The sequence below is a fragment of the Loxodonta africana genome, chromosome 14 (genome assembly GCF_030014295.1).
Source record: "Loxodonta africana isolate mLoxAfr1 chromosome 14, mLoxAfr1.hap2, whole genome shotgun sequence".
Lineage (NCBI taxonomy): Eukaryota > Metazoa > Chordata > Mammalia > Proboscidea > Elephantidae > Loxodonta > Loxodonta africana.
In genome coordinates, this window is record NC_087355.1 from 20,954,789 (window position 1) to 20,976,219 (window position 21,431).

The 21,431-nt window shown below is 39.4% G+C and overlaps 1 protein-coding gene across 20 annotated transcripts in view; it reads right to left on the reverse strand.

The window, feature by feature from the left end:
- Positions 1–21,431, reverse strand: part of NCOA2 (nuclear receptor coactivator 2) — a 321,186-nt gene that overhangs the window by 238,088 nt on the left and 61,667 nt on the right. For 5 of the 20 annotated variants that reach the window (XM_023545774.2, XM_023545776.2, XM_023545761.2 and 2 more), the window contains exon 1: positions 11,611–12,668. The exons of 11 other annotated variants lie outside the window; for them this stretch is intronic. The gene's annotated coding sequence lies outside the window, so the exon portion shown is untranslated. Of the gene's footprint in view, positions 1–11,610; positions 12,669–13,513; positions 13,694–21,431 lie in introns of those variants that run through there. 4 more of the 20 variants (XM_064267792.1, XM_064267791.1, XM_064267794.1 and 1 more) reach the window with 4 other exon arrangements.

Here is a 21,431-nt window from a genome sequence, read left to right on the forward strand (position 1 = left end):
GACCTACAGACTGGGAAAAATTTTCAGCTACAACATCTCCGACCAGCGCCTGATCTCTAAAATCTACCTGATTCTGCTAAAACTCAACCATGAAAAGACAAACAACCCAATTATAAATTGGGCAAAGGATATGAACATGTACTTCACTGAAGATATTCAGGCGGCCAACAGATACATGAGGAAATGCTCTCGATCATTAGCCATTAAAGAAATGCCAATTAAAACCACAATGAGATTCCATCTTACTCCAAAAAGGCTGGCATTAATCCAAAAAACACAAAATAATAAATGTTGGAGAGGCTGTGGAGAGACTGGAACACTTATACACTGCTGGTGGGAATGTAAAATGGTACAGCCACTTTGGAAATCAATTTGGCACTTCCTTAAAAAGCTAGAAATAGAACTACCATATGACCCAGCAATCCCACTCCTCGGAGTACATCCTAGACAGACAAGAGCCTTTACATCAACAGATATATGCACACCCATGTTTACTGCAGCACTGTTTACAATAGCAAAAAGATGGAAGCAACCAAGGTGTCCATCAACGGATGAATGGATAAATAAATTATGGTATATTCACACAATGGAATACTATACATTGATGAAGAACAGTGAGGAATCTGTGAAACATTTCATAACATGGAGGAACCTGGAAGGCATTATGCTGAGTGAAGTTAGTCAGTTCAAAAGGACAAATATTGTATAAGACCACTATTATAAGATCTTGAGAAATAGTTTAAACAGAGAAGAACACATTCTTTGGTGGTTATGAGAGGGGGGAGGGAGGGTGGGAGAGGGTTATTTACTGATTAGATAGTAGATAAGACCTACTTTAGGTGAAGGGAAGGACAACACTCAATACAGGGGAGGTCAACACAACTGGACTAAACCAAAAGCAAAGAAGTTTCCTGAATTAACTGAATGCTTCAAAGGTCAGCAAAGCAGGGGCAGGGGTTTGGGACTACGGCTTCAAGGGACATCTAAGTCAATCGGCATAATAAAATCTATTAAGAAAACATTCTGCATCCCACTTTGAAGTGTGGCATCTGGAGTCTTAAATGCTGGCAAGCGGCCATCAAAGATGCATCAATGAGTCTCAACCCACTTGGATCAAAGGAGAATGAAGAACACCAAGCTCACAAGGTAATTATGAGCCCAAGAGACAGAAAGGGCTACATGAATTAGAAACTACATCACCCCGAGACCAGAAGAGCTAGATGGTGCCCGGCCACAACCGATGACTGCCCTGACAGGGAACACAACAGAGAACCCCTGAGGGAGCAGGAGAACAGTAGGATGCAGACTCCAAATTCTCATAAAAAGACCAGACTTAATGGTCTGACTGAGACTAGCAGGACCCCAGTGCTCAGGGTCCCCAAACCTTCTGTTGGCCCAGGACAGGAACCATCCCCGAAGACAACTCTTCAGACATGGATTGGACTGGACAATGGGTTGGAGAAAGATGCTGATGAGGAGTGAGCTACTTCTACCATGTGGACACTTGAGACTGTGTTGGCATCTCCTGCCTGGAGGGGAGATGGGAGGGTAGAGGGGGTTAGAAACTGGCAAAATGGCCACGAAAGGAGAGACTGGAAGGAGGGAGCGGGCTGACTCATTAGGGGGAGAGTAAATGGGAGTATGTAGTAAGGTGTATTATAAGTTTATATGTGAGAGACTGACTTGATTTGTAAACTTGCACTTAGAGCACAATAAAAATTATTTAAAAGATAAATAAAAATTTGAAAGCAAAAAAAAAAAAAAAAAAAAAGCTTTCTAGGTCCCTCCAGCAGCTTGCTCTAGCTAAGATTTTGCATGCCCCTTGCCTGAGCAATACGGCATACCTATTATGTGAAAGTGGGTAATACTGGTCAGTTATATACTGTCATGTAATAAATGCTTTCCATATAAATTTTGCTTATTAATTGTTAATTTCCCTCCTTGCTTCCTTTCCCCATTCCCATTACTTCAAGTCAACCCCTTCTCCTATTTTGTTTCTGCTGCCACTACCCTAAGTCTACTACCATTACTAACCGTTGCCGTCGAGTCGATTCCAACTCATAGTGACCTTAAGTCTAGGTATTCATAATTCCACCCTTAATAGCCTTTTAACTAACTAACCAAACCAAAATGATGCTACTCGTGGCAACCTTGCTAAAACTAACATGCATCCATAATCGCACTGAGCTCTCTGCCTTTCCCTGCAAACAGCGCCCTGGCCATCCCTGGATCGATCTGTGTCACACTGTCCACCTTGGATCCATATCCCCATTAATGCTATCTATTTCATCTTTCAAGATTCTGGCTACTGCTCCTTCAGGAACCTTCCCTGGTCCCACCCCTTAAGAATTAGGATCTCTCTAGTCTGTGTTTCCACAAAACTTTCTTTCTACTGTTTATCAGGCTCTGTCTTGGATTTTAGTTATATTGGTCCACACAGCTTATCTCGCCTAGCTCTCAAAGGCAGAGGGAACTGGCTTGATCTTTACATCAATCCTATTAATCTCATTAACTCATAGGACAGTCCCTTCCATAAAATACTTATTTTAATAACTATCAATAAATGGAATATACCTGGATCCTTGGCAGAAGCCATCAAATTCTCTATCTGATAGATATGAGAAACAACATATAAACAAAATTAAAAAATTTGGATTGTCAAAAAATAGAGACTCAGAAAACGGAGAATACTGACAGCACTATATGTATTTGCTTTACTCTGGTCGGATCAGAGCTGCCTCTGCCTACAAAAACCATGATCATTTTCTGTCACCCTGAACATGCTCAACTCAATCCTGTCTCCGTGATCTGTTCACACTGCGCCCCATATTTGCTTTCCTCTTTCTTCAACTTCTACAATACGCTTTTTTCTGAATTCATATAAATACATCCCTACAATGTCTGTTATCCCAAAAGTAGAGCTGAGCTGGATGTTCTCAGCCACAGTATGGCAAGGTACCACCTGCTACCAGTAAGTGGTGCTTGTCAATTAATGCAATGCACCAAAACGGCTTACACCAAATCTGAAGGGCCTGTTTTGAAGTAACTCAAAAGTCACTAATGGAAGGGCTATAGGGAGAGGGCAGAAGACAAGAACATCTCAAATGGAAAGAACGCCATCTTCCAAAGCAGCTGAAACGGAACAACAAGTACCTCTTATAAATACTGATAGAGAGACAGGTTTAAGCTTTAAGGCCTGGACCAGGAACCCTGATGCACACCTTTCCTGACTTTAAACCATGCAGCATTCCCTTGTTCTGCTCGAGTGGCTGCCTCCTAATCTATGTACAGGTTCCTCATGAGCACAGTTATGTGTTCTAGAATTTCTACTCTTCGCAATGTTATCTATAATTTGTTATGATCCACACAGTCGAATGCCTTTGAGTAGTCAATAAAACACAGGCACACATCCTTCTGGTATTCTCTGCTTTCAGCCAGGATCCATCTGACATCAGCAAGGATATCCCTGGTTCCACGTCCTCTTCTGAATCCAGCCTGAACCTCTGGCAGTTCCCTGTCCATATACTGCTGCAGTCACTTTTGAATGATCTTCAGCAAAACTGCACTTGTGTGTGATATTACCAGTATTGTTCCATAATTTCCACATTTGGTTGGATCACCTTTCTTGGGAATAGGCATGAATATGGATCTCTTCCAGTCAGTTGGCTAGGTAGTGGTTCAACCTGTATGTTGAGCAAATAATCCAAGAAGCTGGACCACAGGAAGAACGGGGCATCAAAATTGGAGGAAGACTCATTAACAACCTGCATTATGCAGATGACACAACCTTGCTTGCTGAAAGTGAAGAGGACTTGAAGCACTTACTGATGAAGACCAAGGACCACAGCCTCCAGTATGGATCGCACCTCAACATGAAGAAAACAGAAATCATCACAACTGGACCAATAAGCAACATCATGATAAACAGACAAGAAGACTGAAGTTGTCATGGATTTCATTTTACTTGGATCCACAATCAACAGCCATGGAAGCAACAGTCAAGAAATCAAAAGACGCACTGCATTGGACAAATCTGCTGCAAAAGACTAAAGTTCTGAAAAGCAAAGGTGTCACTTTGAAGACTCAAGTGCGTCTGACCCAAGCCATGGTGTTTTCAATCGCCTCATATGTATGCGAAAGCTGAACAATGAATAAGGAAGACTGAAGACGAATTGACGTCTTTGAATGATGGTGTTGGGGAAGACTACTGAATATACCACGGGCTCCCAGAAGAACAAACAAATCTGTCTTGGAAGGAATACAACCAGAATGCTCCTTAAAACCAAGGATGGTGAGACTGTGTCTCACATAATTTGGACATGTTATCCCTAGAGGACATCATGCTTGATAAAGTAGAGGGCCGGCAAAAAAGAGGACACTCAACACGATGGACTGACACAGTGGCTGCAACAATGGGCTCAAGCATAACAAAACCATGAGGATGGCACCGGACCAGGCAGTGTTTTGTTCTATTGTACATAGGGTTGCTATGATTTGGAACCAACTGGACGGCACCTAACAACAATAACAGAGCAGGAATCTCTCGCTAAACAAATTAATGCTAACATAAACTCATTAATAAATATTTTTTTAGGACTTAGTATGAACTGAGTATTGATCACTGATAACTGCAGGTGTAACACCTATGTATGCACACACGCACCTCCCCAACATGGCTTGACTCATTAACCATACTCAAATAAATAAATTCCTGCTGCTGCTGTCCTTCTGAAAAGCAGCTCCTTCAGCATTGACACTTGTGACGTTCAATTTGGAGCTCATATTTAAGGTATATTAGGCTTAAGGGGCCTAGCCACTACTTAAGATCATTACTATCATCAATCTATAATATTTTTTTCCATCAGGCAACAGTACTACCTCTCTCTTTCTTCCACAATCCTAGCCTCCCCCATGAACTTGAACACAACTCTCGTTCTTAACCCCAGACCTGCAGGTTAGTGGGACAAAATTTGTTCTTGATAGAAGAAAATTTCTATCACAGAATGAAGATTTGCAAACATTCACTCACAAAGCCAGTTCAGTCAGAAACTGTGCCAGTGCCTAGCTCCCAAATACCTAGATGAGCAGTACAGTAAGGAGTAGCTGCTGCCAACACATCCCTCCCAATACATCACTGTCTGGTCAATGAAAGCGTGGGAGGAAGGGGCTGACAAAGGAAAGAATCTGAACTCCAGCTTCCAGGAAAGTTCTTTCTGGATAGGCAGCAGAGCACAGTGGTTAAGAGCATAAACTCTGGAGGATGACTAGTGGGACTCTGGGCAAGTTACCTAACCTTTGCGTGCCTCATTTCCCCTTCATACGACTGCTATCAGGTTTTACGTAAATAAGTTAACATTAAGAGAACGCTTGGAATAATACCTGACTGATGGTAAGCACGATACAAGTGCTTGTTAAATAAATAAAAGAGTAGTTTAAGTTGTAAGAAAATGATTACCACTACAAAAAAGTCTGTAAAATCCTGGTGCCTCAACCAATTTTTAAATGCTTACATTCCTCCATATACATCCATAACCACAAATTTAATTAACTATAGCTAAAAAGTAAAACTTTCTTGCAATAATGCAAGCCCAGGAAGAAAAAACACGCACCTTAATTGCTTTGCTAATTACTAATGAATTTGAACAAAAATGCTGCTGCTATTGTTGTTAGCTGCCATCAAGTCAACCCCCAACTCATGGCAACCCTATGCACAATGGCAATGAGATTGATCACTCAGATCCAAAGGGTTTTCAATGGCTGATTTTCTGAAGTAGATCGTCAAGCCTTTCTTCCTTTCCTTGTTCATCTTAGTCTGGAAGTTCAGCAAAACCTGTTCAGCATCACAGCAACACGGAAACCACCACGAACAGAAGGGTGGTAGCTGTGTGCATGAGTTGCATTGGCAGGGAACCGAACCCTGGGTCTCCTGCATGGAAGGCAAATATTCTACCACTGAACCTCCACTGCCCTCATTTAAAAAAGATAGGAAGACAGACATTACTCACAAACATTTCTATTTAGGACTTAAAATATTACTTGCTAGTTTCATACATTTTTATACTCCTTTAATTAGTGAATTCTAACTACAGATGAGGAATGAGAGATAAAACTACATGACTTTCCACAACACTGACAGATACAGAAGACAAAAGAAAGACCTTAGACTGAATTTTCCAATACTCAAATACGAATTCCATTTAACAGCTCATGTTAAATACCATGCTGTCTCCTCAATGTATTTTGTGCAAGTGCTACATTTCAATTATACAAAAACTTTTAATTCAATATGTATCTCTTTTTTTCCATGACAATAACTTCTGAATATAATGACAAAAAGCTCCTGGGATTTTTTTTTCTCTTGAAAAATTTAAATTACCAAAAAAATTTTTTTTGAGATGATGCTATGTTATGAAATGTAGCCCAGGTTTAGCATTTTCAAAAGTTTGTTATCTTAACTACTGGAGAATTCAACCAAATACTTCACATGAAACAATATCACACACATACATCATTATTCAACCAACTTCTAAACAATTTATCTGTTATGACAAGCAAATAACATTAAGTTCCTTGTAGTTTTAAAGGGGCCCTGGTAGCACCGTAGTTAAGAGCTCAGCTCCTAACCAAATGGTTGGCAGTTTGAATCACCAGCCACTCCTGGAAAACCCTATGGGGCGGTTCTACTCTGTCCTACAGGGTGGCTATGAGTCGAAATCAACTCGACAGCAATGGGTTTTTCTGGTTGTAGTTTAAAATACAAAATATCTAGAGTTTGCTGTTTTTTCAAATTTACCACACTAATGTAATCAATTTCAGGATCTTGAAAATTAATGCAAGAGAAAGCAAAGTAAAACAAAAGACCCTAAACCTGTCCCTTAGGGCTTGTAGAAAGATCAAAGCTCCTCTTACTAATAAATTAGCTTTGTAAGTCAATTTTAAAAATCTAGTCTTCAGAAAATTCCAAACTCGATAAATTAGTTCCCTCAAAGTTTAAAATACACAAATATTGCTTTGTGTTCTTCCCAATGTATGTTGTTGTTGTTAGTTGCTGTTGAGTCCATTCCGACTCATGGTGACCCCATGTGTTTCAGACTAGAACTGTGCTCCATAGGGTTTTCAAGACTGTGACCTTTCAGACGCAGACTGCCATGCCTGTCTTCTGAGGAGGCTCTGAGCGGTTCAAACTGCCAACCTTTCGGCTAATGGATGAGTGCTTAACTGTGTGCATCACCCAGGGACTTGTAATATTTACACTAACTCAAATAAAATTACTTTCATGTTAAGACATTTTTAGTTTAATACTGTTATATCATTGCACTGACGGAAACCCAAGTAATTTAGCTTCTTTCTCTGATTCTACATCTACAGTTTTCATTTGGTCGTCCTAATACCAAACTGATGTGCTTGCCAAAGATTCTCATATGCTGACTTACTGCCAACCTCATACATTCGCAAATGCAGTAGATACTGCAGGTGTTTCAGAACACACATTATAATATTACTACATTCTTGCCTTACACTATTTGGTTTAAAAAAAAGATACAGTTTTCTCCCTAGCCCACAACTTCTGTACTTCTCTTCTCATGCAGTTACACACACATACCTACAGAGTTAAAAATCTCTTCTGAAATATTTTTTAGCCCAGAAGCAAAACTTAAGTAAAATGGATTCCAAAAGTACGTTTTAATACGTTAATAAGTGATGCCACTGGGTAGAGTACATGAAGACAGTATTTCACAAATAACAGCCTATAAGCCATTACCCTTAACTTATATTCTATTTCACTACAGGAACCAGGCAGAAAGAATATACATTTAGTATTTTCCTATGATCTATAAATTTGAATTATTTCAGCAGTCACTGCACATACAGTAGCAAATGCCTGTATTTATAACCCCATAGGTTAGTAAACAACTTTCAAGAGACAAAAACATTAGTAGAGTGGAAGTTTATTGAATGCCTCAGATCAAATATTCCTTCAAAATTATGCTTTTATAAATGAAGTCAGTTCGAAAATTCTACTAATGCCCCTTCTGGTCCTTATGTTCTATTCTGCCATTCATAGCATCCTTCCTAGGATGCCACAAATAACTAAAATATCGGAGGAATGTTTCCATACCATTACCATTTCAAAGATGATACAAAACAGAAGTAGTCAGTGCTGTTCTACAGCACTGGAAAATGGCTGACCAATACATAATTCTGAGGATAAAGATCCCTCTTTTTTCTTTCATCAAAAATCTGAGTCTTATTTGAAGCTTCAGTTTTGATTCAGGGTTAAGAAAAAGCAAAGGATTCTCTGCTCCAAAGAAAGAAAAAGTGAAGGAGAAGATATTCAATGTGAGTTCCACGGGCAGACAGAATTTTTCTTAAAAACGTGTTTTGAAGATCCATTTCAGGTTGACTGTTTGAACCTGGAACACTCATATGTTAGTGTTATAAACGATAATCAGGTTGCCCTAGACCAGTGATGAAACACTTTTTAGCCCACACATTATATATATAGGAACACATAAAAACATTTCATTGAGAAAATTCAGGATTCCAACAAGGGGTGAGACGCATCCATGGACTTTCCACCTTGCTGCAGTGGGACAGAGACAGGCCTTGGCCTCCCCCATTGCTGTGGGGCAGGGGTTTCTACAGGGCGAGAGGAAAAGCATGTTAGGGATGTAAGAAATGTTATAGGAAGGATGATGGGGCAGCGAGAGGTGAGGAAGGTTTGAGAATGGCTGAAGACCAGGACAGGGACTGAAGTCTGAGGGTAAGTACAAAGCTTGAGGGAAGCTGGTTAAGGAATCCTGAGTGCTGAAGCTTCAGTCAGCAGAGCCAACTAGTACAGATTTCTCAGCCTAGATCTGGCCTTCTGCTGCCTCTGTTTCAACTCAGCTCACCTGCTGCCTCTGCCCAGGATTTCTCTCAACCTCTGCTCCACTACAGCGTTGAACAGAGCCCTCTTAGGTCTCGGTTGGTCTAAGCCCTTTAAGATTAATGCAGAAAATCCTAGATCTCTAAGAATTTTACTGCTAACAACAACAGAGTATTAAAAGGGCCTTCTTATGCACTGAGGTTAATGTTGAGTCTTAGGTGTTCTTTTTGTTTTGTTTTGCTTTCTGAGGAAAATGAGAATATATTCCAGAAGCTGAACTGATATGGAAGTGGAACTGAGGAAAGGAAGGGTTCTACCTAACAGCAGGAGGCAGAGAACAAAGGAGAGAACTCCAAACGGAGTTAAACAAGTCAGGATTATGTAAATCTGGGCCTACTTATTAACAAAACTTCAAGTGTTCAAAAGACAAAACTATTTTTCAATAGTATTATAAAAAAATAAACCTTTAATTTTCTCAAGAAGACGGTTAATTTATTTAACATAAAATATGTCCCAAGCAGAGTTAATATTAACATACTCTTTTCAACTGCTGATGCCAAACTGAAGTTTTGTAGTAAATTATAGTGTCCAAGATAATCTAAAAGTAATTTAACGTCCAAGTGCTTCGATCACATGTGGAAACATTTATGTCTGTCATCCATATATGTTAACAGTTAGGAGACAGGGCCTGTAGATTCACCACATCTGAAAAGTTAAATGATTATTTCAGACAACTCCAATGGATCACAAATACTGGAAGATGGTTACACCCCAGGGGTAAAAAGGCAATGCGCGACATATGGGGATGTAGGGATGAAAAGCACCCCAAAGACCTGCACAGATAGTTTTCAAAGAATTTGTAAACTTGTCACACATGATTTATAATTTTTTTCTCTGCTCAGAACCAAAACCAAACCTGTTGCTGTCAAGTCGATTCCGACTCATAGCGACCCTAATTCTGAAATGTAATTTTTCAGTCAAATAAAATTTCAAAGCATTTTTTAGTAAGTATACTTATTGTAATTTCTTTTCTTTCTTTTTAGAGGATTAACAGCACATCCACCCATCTATCTTCTTTCTTTATGGGGGAGGGAATGCTATAAACCAGTAAGCACAAAAATGGTTAACAACGGCAGTCTGATAGTAACAAAACCTGGACTTCTAGAGATACATATAATGCTTGGACCAATTCCAAATACCTTGTAAAATCCTATTAAAATGATGAATCACTCATAATTTAGATTTGTTTTGGCCATAAAACCCTAAATGAGGCACAGGCGTTAAATCCTTCTCACAAAGACTCTATAATAAATGCCAATTTATTCTGCCTAGTATTTTTGGCTACTCTTTGTCAAACCACAAGTTTTTTTTTTTTAATTCCACACCACTTAAAAAAGCATCTAGTCCAACAGCCTCAAAAATTTTTGTAAGTAATTGAGGCAAAAAGAGTGCAACGGCCTAAGGTCAAACAGTGCCAGAGGATAAAACGAAGAGTTCACAAGGCCAGCTAGTAGAAGCAGAGGTGGGGGCTTCCAGGCAGTTAGAACCAGGGCTCCATCTCCAGTGGTCTTCCCACCACACTGAACTCTAACTCCCATCTCATCTCCACTACTCCCATCCAGATATAAAGAATGCAGTGCTTGCTGTTTTCCCATGAAATGACTCTACCCTTACAGGTCTGACAAGGGTAGAGTCATTTCATGGGAAAACAGCAAGCACTGCATTCTTTTGTATACACACAATTCTAACTAAGATGTAAAAACCCACCGCCACTGAGTTGCTTCCGACTCATAACAAGCCTACAGAAGAGAACTGCTCCATAGGGTTTCCAGTGAAGCAGCTCTACTCTGTCCTTAAGGATCACTATGAGTCAGAATAGATGGCAACAGGGTTTTTTTGTTTTTTGTTTTTTTTTTAACCAAGAAATGAGTCCCTGGGTGGTACAAATGGTTAAGCACTCGGCTACTAACAGAAAGGTTGGTGGTTTGAATCCACCGAGAGGTACTTCGAAAGAAAGGTCTGGCAATCTGCTTCCAAAAGGTCACAGTCATTGAAAATCCTACGAAGCGCAGTTCTACTCTGACACACAGTGGGTTTGCCATGAGTTGCAATCAACTTGATGGCAAGTGATTTGGTTTTGGGGTCCTTTAATCAAGAAATATAATATAAAATATAATTTATATAAAATATAAATATAAAAATTATATTTAAGAACACATTGGTATTCATGAACAGAACTTACATCGGTTTCTTCTGATTTTTTGAAGCTTAAAGAAATCTACAGACGGAATTCCAATTGTAAACGTTTAAGAATAAAATGTTTAATCGTAAGCAGAACATTTTCACACGCATCTCCTTCTTCAAAGCTGCAAAGACATGCATTTCTGGCCTTCACCCTGGCCAAGCCACCGAACCTGCCATTCTGATCTCTACAATGGCTTTTTAATAACTGTTTACAGGCACTAGGTGTAAATAAATATTAAAGTGCTTGCTGAACATTAATTACTTCTCCTTCTCTCAACATCCCTATTTATAGAGACAAGCAAATTGAGACTCCAATCAAGGCAAGTGTCTGCAACAGGTGCTGTATTTTTATACTGGTAAAGCTTAAAATTCTGATTATTACAGAAATGACTATCGACCTGAATATGAGTTGCCTGCCTTTTTCCCTTAAAAAGATGAACCCTACCATAAGAAATTATTTTCTTTTACAACATAAGAAATCTGTTCATTACACTTACCTATATCCTAAAAGCCAGGTGGACTAGAAGCTCCATGAGGGGCGGCTTCTTGGTCTGCATTCTTCACCACTGCATTGCTGGTTGCTAGCCCAGTACCTAGATTACATTTAGAACTCAAAAGATACCTGCGGAAGGCAGGGAGAGGGAGGCGTGAAAGCTACAGAACCAAGGCTGGGCTAAAGAGTCCGTCTCTGTACTAAAGCTATTACGTTGAACAGAAACCTAACTTTTACACATGGCAACAAATTAATGCTTGGTATAATTCTTCATGTGCATCTGTCTTCTGTACTCCCAAATCTTCTATCATAATGGAATCTTTAGTTTCCTGACAGGTTAATGGGGAAAGTATGCATGCTGTGGTTTTCACCTACAAGGGCATCATTTCAATATTTGCCAATACCATTCAATGTAAACCATACTGGCAGATTCACATTAAATTGACCTAAAATGGTTTTCTGTAATGTGAGTAAGAGTTAATCCTTTCTCTTTTAGCCATCTCCATTCTATCGATTAGGTGAGATATACTTCTTACATTTATAAATCCATAGTGAATTCACATACAATGACTTTTATCTTAAATTTAAAATATTATCAAGAGTTACTGAAATATTTTATTTAAAAGATATAATCAAGAGCTGCTATAAGCAGAATCGATCAATGGCTCTATAGTGATGCTTCCTGGAATCACTTCAGAGCAGAAGCCTCAGAACACTATAAAGATAACGCCTGCCACCGCAGGAACATGACCCATATACATGTAGCTGAATCTCGGGAATAAACTAAGTTTACTTGTGCTTCTATATTGTTAATTTGCATTTGCATTGCAGTAGCTAAACTTCTTAGCAAGAGCATGTAAGAGATTTCACTGAAGTAAACTAAAAACAACTGTAATAATAAATCATCTTTAACCAATATTTCCTGAGTATGCTAATTGCTGAGGCAGTAGAAAAGCTGAGTAAGAAACAGTTTCTACTAGGAGCATCTGAGATATTAAGTAAATACACAAATGGCTATAATACAAACTGAGATAGGTAAGTGTCCTATACAGAACAAAGAACATGTTCTGTGGGTTACTAAAAAAAAAAAAAAGCCTAGCAAAGAATATAAGAAATTAAGCTTGACAAGCTTCTTTTCAGTAGGCAGAGATGGGGGAAAGGGTATTCCTTAAAGAGCAAACAAAAACATAAGCACTAGCAGACTAAAGCTAAATCTCTTAGGCTGGAATACAGGTACCCATAAGATAGTAACAGAAGACAATCCAAGTCATGTAGGTTTGGGTTATTATGGAAGACCCAGAAAGGCTAATGAGTTACTATTTACTATAGAAGGCTGCAGGGAGAAATGGGTAATTTTGGCCTAAACAGTGGTAAGATTACCGTGCTTTAGTATGTTTAACCTTACTTCAGTGTGGAGGATGAACTAGGCTCAGCCAAAAAGGCAAAGAGGTGTTACAGGAGTCCAGGTGCAAAGTGGTAAGGGTCTGAATATGGTGGTGGCTGACAGGATGGTCATATACACGTCTACCTCTGAGAAGGTAGAATGCACATAGGTTGGCAAATGAACACATGGCAACAGAGAAGTAAGAGTCAAAATGACTGATGTTTTGAGCCTGGGTGAGTGGCAGTTCCAATTAATAGAAACCAGGAAACCTAGAGGAAGAACTGGTTTGGGTGGAGGGAAGTAATGAGTTTCACTTTGCTGTGCTGCATTTAAAGTGTAAGCATGATGACCAGGTAGAAATGTCAAGCAAGCAGTTAAAGCTTAGAAGAAAGTTGAGGTTAGGGTCGTAAATCTGAGAGCTATCTAAATAAAGGTAAAGCCAAAGCTTGGATTGGATAAGATCACTAATTTTAAAAAAGCACAGTGGCATAGAAGAGAGAAAAACATGTTTGAAAATGCCTACCTGTGGAGGGATGGAGGTTGGAGGGAAAAGAGAAGAGGGAGAAAAGCTAACAATGGACACACCAGGGACGTAAGAAAAGAAATGAAATCATGCTCAGTTCAGTTCAACAGATGGTAACTGGTTGCCTATTATATATGAGCATTATAGATAATGAAAGTAAAATGAAGAATAACAAACAGTATGTTTCCTACTTTAAAAATTCTGTATCAAGGAAATAAAGCAAAAAAAAAAAAAGTTGCATAAAGAACCCAGGATAAAATTATAGCTATCAGTACAGCTGACTTTAATAATCACTTAAAAAAAAAAAAAACTATGAACTTAATGCCAACTTTTAAAACATGTTTAATGGATATATTCTAGAAAAATATACATTATCAAAATTGCCACAGGAATAAATTAAAAACCTGAAATAACCATTAAAAAACAAATTTTTACCTGAGACACCCTAAGAGATAAAACAAGTAAAATCATATGACCATCTCAATAGATGTAAACTAAAAAAATTAGTTCTTAGCAAACTAGGTGTCTTAGTTACCCAGGGCTGCTGTAACAGAAATACCACAAGTAGACGGCTTTAACAAACAGAAATTTATTTTTTGACAGTTTAGGAGGCTAGAAGTCCGAATTCAGGGTGTTGCCTCTATGGGAAGGCTTTCTCTGTCTGTCAGCTCTAGAGGACAGTCCTTGCCTCTTCTGAGCTTCCACTCCTGGACCATCTTCATGTGGCTTGGCATCTCTCTTCCCCCATCTCTGCTCCCTAGCTTTCTTGTTTAATCTCTTTCATATCTCAAGGGATTGACTCAAAACACAACCTATACTAATCCTGTCTCATTAACGTAACAAGACAGCCCATCCCCAAATGGGATTATAACCACAGGCATAGAAGTTAGGATTTACAACGCTTATTTTTGGGAGACATAATTCAATCCATAACACTAGGTATAGAAGGGGACCTTCCTTAACCTGATAAGAGTATCTAAAAAAAACTCTTCACTAAGAATCATATGTAAACTTTAGAAACATTTCCATTTACTTCAGAAATAAAAGATGTTCTCTAACACCACTTTTCAAAGCTGCATTACAAATCATAATCAATGAAATAAGAGTTATAAGTATTAAAAAGAAAGACACAACCACAATGTGATACCAGTTCACATCCACAAGAATGGTTATTATCAGAAAAATAGAAAATAACAAGTATTGAGTGAGGATGTGGAGAAACTGGAGCCCCTGTGCATTGCTGGTAGGAATGTAAAATGGTACTGCCACTGTAAAAAAAAAAAAAAACCGTGACTGTGACCAAACCAAAAAACCAAACCCGTTGTCATCGAGTGGATTCTGACTCACTGAGACCCTACAGGACAGAGCAGAACTCCCCCATAGGGTTTCCAAGGACCTCCTGGTGGATCTGAACTGCTGACCACGCCACCGGGGTAGTTAAACATAGAATTACCACATAACCCAGTAAATTCCATTCCTAGGTATATATCCAAGAGGCTTGAAAGCAGGGACTCAAATAGATACTTCCGCACCAATGTTCACTGCAGCATTATTCACAACAGCCAAAAGGTGGAAACAACCCAAGTGTCCATCGACAGATTGATTTACAAATTGTGATACATATACACAATGGAACATTAATCAGCCATGAAGAGGTACAAGATTCTGACACATGATACAACATGACTGAATCTTGAGAACATTAAGCTGAGTGAAATACATCAAGTATAGAAGACAAATATGAGATGATTCCACTTATTTGAAATAGCTTTTCTGTAGAACAAGCAAACGCACAGAGACGAAAGTTTGTTAGTGGTGAAAAAGGAAGGAGAGTTACTGTTAAAGGGGAACTGAATTTCTGTTTGGGGTGATGTAAAACTTTTGGAAATGGTAGCACAACATGGTGAATGTAATCAATGTCACTAAACTGTATACTTAAAAAATGGTTAAAACAGGGAACTTTTGTTACATATACTTTTTACCACAAAAAAAAAAAAATTTAAAAAGCAGCAGCAGGTTTGGGGGGGGAATGACACAAATTGTACTTTTTTGCAGACGATGACCTACATAGAAAATTCAAGAGACTCTACAAATCATTAGACTTAATCAAAGTTCATCAAGGTTGCTAGATAAAAGATAAACATACCAAAAAAAAAAATGTTGGTTTGTCGTACTGTGGGGGCTTGCGTGTTCCTGTGATGCTAGAAGCTACGCCACTGGTATTCAGATACCAGCAGGGTCGCCCATGCAAGATAGGTTTCAGCTGAGCTTCCAGACTAAGAGAGACTAGGAAGAAGGACCCGGCAATCTACTTCTGAAAAACATTAGCCAGTGAAAACCTTGTGAATAGCAGTGGAACACTGTCTGATATAGTGCTGGAGGATGAGCCCGCCAGGTTGGAAGGCGCTCAAAAGACGACATGGGAAGAACTGCCTCCTCAAAGTAGACTCAACCTTAATGACGTGGATGGAGTAAAGCTTTCCAGACCTTCATTTGCTGATGTGACATGACTCAAAATGAGAAGAAACAGCTGCAAACATCCATTAATAATCAGAACCTGGAATGTACAAAGTATGAATCTAGGAAAATTGGAAATCATCAAAAATGAAATGGAACACATAAACATCGATATCCTAGGCATTAGTGAGCTGAAATGCACTGGCATTGGCCACTTTGAATCGGACAATCATATGGTCTACCATGCTGGGAATGACAACTTGAAGAGGAATGGTGTTGCATTCACCGTCAGAAAGAACGTTTCACGATCTATCCTGAAATATAACACTGTCAGTGATAGGAAAATACCCATACACCTACAAGGAAGATCAGTTAATACGACTATTACTCAAATATACACACCAACCACTAGGGCCAAAGGTAAAGAAATAGAAGATTTTTTATCAGCTGCTGCAGTCTGAAATTGATCAAACATGCAATCAAGATGTATTGATAATTACTGGCGATTGGAATGTGAAAGTTGGAAACAAAGAAGAAGGATCAGTAGTTGGAAAATATGGCCTTGGTGATAGAAACAATGCTGGAGATCGAATGACAGAATTTTGCAAGACCAACGACTTCTTCATTGCAAATACCTTCTTTCACCAACATAAATGGCGACTATACACATGGACCTCACCAGATGCAACACACAGAAATCAAACTGACTACATCTGTAGAAAGAGATGACGGAAAAGCTCGATATCATCAGTCAGAACAAGGCCAGGGGCCGACTGTGGAACAGACCATCAATTGCTCAAATGCAAGTTCAAGCTGAACTGAAGAAAAACAGAGCAAGTCCATGAGAGCCAAAATACGACCTTGAGTGTATCCCACCTGAATTTAGAGACCATCTGAAGAACAGATTTGACGCACTGAACACTAGTGACTAAAGACCAGAGGAGTTGTGGAATGACATCAAGGACATCATACATGAAGAAAACAAGAGGTCACTGAAAAGACAGGAAAGAAAGAAAACACCAAGACGGATGTCAGAGGAGACTCTGAAACTTGCTCTCAAACATCGAGCGGCTAAGGCAAAGGAAGAACTGATGAAGTAACAGAACTGAACAGAAGATTTCAAAGGGCCTCTCGAGAAGACAAAGTATTATAATGACACGTGCAAAGAGCTGGAGATGGAAAACCAAAATGGAAGAACACGTTAGGCGTTTCTCAAGCTGAAAGAACTGAAGAAAAAATTCAAGCCTCGAGTTGCATTAGTGAAGGACTCTATGGGGAAAATATTAAGCGACACAGGAAGCATCAAAAGAAGATGGAAGGAATACACAGAGTCATTATACCAAAAAGAATTAGTGGATGTTCAACCATTTCAAGAGGTGGCATATGATCAGGAACCGACGGTACTGAAGGAAGAAGTCCAAGCTGCTCTGAAGGCATTGGCAAAAACAAGGCTCCAGGAATTGATGGAATATCAATTGAGATGTTTCAACAAACAGATGCAGCACTGGAGGTGCTCACTTGTCTATGCCAAGAAATATGGAAGACAGCTTCCTGGCCAACTGACTGGAAGAGATCCATATTTATGCCTGTTCCCAAGAAAGGTGAGCCAACCGAATGTGGAACTTGCAGAACAATATCATTAACATCACACGCAAGCAAAATCTTGCTGAAGATCATTCAAAAACGGCTGCAGCAGTATACTGACAGGGAGCTGCCAGAAATTCAGGCCAGTTTCAGAAGAGGACGTGGAACCAGGTATATCATTGCTGATGTCAGGTGGATCCTGGCTGAAAACGGAGAATACCAGAAGGATATTTACCCGTGTTTTATTGACTATGCAAAGGCATTCGACTGTGTGGATCATAACAAATTACGGACAACATTGCGAAGAATCGGAATTCCAGAACACTTAATTGTGCTCATGAGGAACCTTTACATAGATCAAGAGGCAGTTGTTCAGACAGAACAAGGGGATACTGAGTGGTTTAAAGTCAGGAAAGGTGTGCATCAGGGTTGTATTCTTTCACCATAGCTGTTCAATCTGTATGCTGAGCAAATACTCCGAGAAGCTGGAATATATGAAGAATAACAGGGCATCAGGATTGGAGGAAGACTCATTAACAACCTGCATTATGCAGATGACACAACCTTGCTTGCTGAAAGTGAAGAGGACTTGAAGCACTTACTAATGAAGATCAAAGACCTCAACATTCAGTATGGATTGCACCTCAATATAAAGAAAACATAAATCCTCACAACTGGACCAATGAGCAACATCATGATAAACGGAGAAAAGACTGAAGTTGTCGAGGATTTCATTTGACTTGGATCCACAATCAACAGCCATGGAAGCAGCAGTCAAGAAATCAAGAGACGCGTTGCACTGGGCAAATCTGCTGCAAAGGACCTCTTTAAAATGTTGAAGAGCAAAGATGACACCTTGAGGACTACGCTGCGCCTGACCCAAGCCATGGTATTTTCAGTGGCATCATAGGCATGTGAAAGCTGGACAATGAATAAGGAAGACCAAAGAAGAGTTGACACCTTTGAATTGTGGTTGTTGGCAAAGAATATTGACTACACCATGGACTGCCAAAAGAACGAACAAATCTGTCTTAGAATAAGTACAACCAGAATGCTCCTTAGAAGCAAGGATGGTGAGACTGCGTCTTACATACTTTGGACATGTTGTCAGGAGGGATCAGTCCCTGGCAAAGGACATCATGCTTGGCAGAGTACAGGGTCAGCGGAAAAGAGGAAGACCCTCAACAAGGTGGACTGACCTAGTGGCTGCAACAATGAGCTCAAGCATAACAACGATTTTAAGGATGGCACAGGACCCGGCAGTGTTTCGTTCTGTTGTGCGGAGGGTCGCTATGAGTCTGAACCGACTCGACAGCATCTAACAACAACAACATTATAGTAATAACCAATTAGAATACAAAACAGAAAACATATCGTGAGGGTCATGGCTAGCAGGTGCAGGACAATGTGGGTTCTCTTGACAGGCATTCCTCACAGGCCAAGAAGACACCAGCAGTGTACCCGGAGATGGGCGAAAACTGTGAGCACAAAAGTGAGTTTTAACGGTTCTACTAAAGTAATTAACTTCTCCAAAAGGGAAAAAAAAAAATTGTGTTACCTATTATTATAAAGGCCGAGAGTCTGATTTAAAAAAAAAAAAAACACAAATCAGAACTAAACGGAAAAGAAAATAGTAGCCACTTGATAAAGAATTCAGGCTTGAAAAGACAGTCAGGGTCTCAGCAAAGTTACTTTGTGCTCCTAGCCTGGTATTCTACCTTCAGACTTAGAGAAGTTTCCCCAAGAGTGCCTATTTAGACTAACAACTGTTGATGTGAGTCATCTTAGAGAGCGATGAACACTCTTAATAAAAGTAATCACTAGATTAGAGGGATGTCTATGAGAAAATTAATTTTAGTAGATGAATTAAGCTTCAATTGATAGATGACTGGATATAGCTTGCAAGCAATTGTCCATTGTATAAGACTTACTCTTGAAGAGTAAATTGAAGTAATAAAGTAGCTTGTCAAGAGGCATAGTCACTAATAAGTCTATGCCTCTTGACAAGCCTCTGAAGGATGGCGAATACATATCTACATCTACTTAGATTTGTTTTAAATGGAGTCTTACTGAGTAAAGCCTCACATCTGATAAATTCCATAGTGTCTATAATCTTCTCTGTGATTTTTGTAAAATCTGTTAGCAATAAACATACGGGCAAGAGTAAACAAGAATATAATGAACCAGAAAACAGTTGATACTGCTTTGTCCCAATATTATCATTTACACTAGCATGTTGCTTTCTATTTTATGTATAACCACCCACTACTCCCAAGAGATGGAACTAGAATTCTCTCTCTCTCTCTGTATGTATATATGTATACACACATACACAGGCCTCTAAATTAACATTTACCTGTTATGGGAGAAAAAGGAAGATAACAATAACAAAAATCAATACTTCAAATAAAACCCCTAAAATAAAAAAATAGTATCAAGTCATCTTTTCTCTTTAAAGAATCACAACTATCAAAGTTAAAAGAAAATGTAAGAAAAACTAAATTCCACCAAGCACCTCCATGTCACATTTAATGATTACAACATAAAAGGAGGCATCATTATCCCCATTTTTACAGATGGGGAGAGTGAGGCCCCAAGTGATGAAGAAGCATGCCCAGTCATTTTTGCCTGTTTTCATTTTTTCAAGGTACCAGAAGATCTATTAAAGAATGCTTAAAATAACACTGAACTTTGAACTTGACCAAGTTCACACAAAGAGCCACTAAAGTGGGATAAAAGCTTTAAGTTGCATTTCCTCATGTGTCAGAAAAGGTTTTTATACTTCAATGTGCACCACAGAAACTAAAGAACTGAGACGGAGAGTATGACTAGGCCTACAGCACTCTTTCCTTCTAGATTGAGCAAGGAAAGCTGAGGATATGTGGGAAAAGCAAAAACAAACAACCACTTTTCTTTACACTACGCTAATAATTTTCAGAGAAACTATATTCCTAAATTCTCTGTGAACATACAATGCAGGAGACTGAAATTGAAATAATACCATTCATAGGGCCAAAGTTTGTTCAACTGTGTGGTAAGAGTCCATGGAAAGAAATGTAAGCCCAGAAAAGTAGCTAGTTAAACACTCTCAGGTTTCCAAATTTCAAAGTTTCGAAGTCAAAAATTTAGACATGTGTACAACTTCACTGTATAGTTAATTTCCAAAAGAGTGGTAAACAAGAAGGAGAGAAAGCCAAAACTTAGCTCAATATACTGTACCAAGCAACCTGACGTCATTTCTATATCAATACTTAGAATTGCCTATTCAGAACAGTAGTGGCAGGGAAACTGCCACAGGAGAGACTAGCAGAAGACTGCACAGTGGGCTGAGTGCCTTCAGGCAGGAGGCTTGCTGGGGGAGTAGGTGCCTCCAGGCTCTTGGTGAATCTAGGTTTGCTGACCCGTGGAGCTAGAGCTGGGCACTTTCAGGTCACCAGAGGCTTACTGCTGGAGTGTGGTGCCTCAGGGTACTTATTTAAAAAAAAAGACGGTTGCCGTCCAGCTGATTTCAACTCATAGTGACCCTACAGGACAGAGCAGAGCTGGCCCACAGAGTTTCCAAGGAGCACCTGGTGGATTTGAGCTGCGGACCTTTTGGTCAGCAGTCATAACACCACCAGGGTTTAGGAATTTGGCAGAGCTAAAAGAGCTCTGTAACACTTGCCCCAAATGCCAGAGAGGCGTGCCTGTGGGCAAAGCTGAGAAGAGGCTGCCCTGATGGAAGAACTGTACCCTGAGCACTCCTGAACCTCAACTGCAACCTTCTACTTCTCTAATTCCAGTTGTGGGGATCTCAATTAGGGAAATAGGTTACAATTCAGGTTCCTCACAACTGGCCCAAAAAGCAACAATATGATAAGCAGAGAAAAGATTTAAA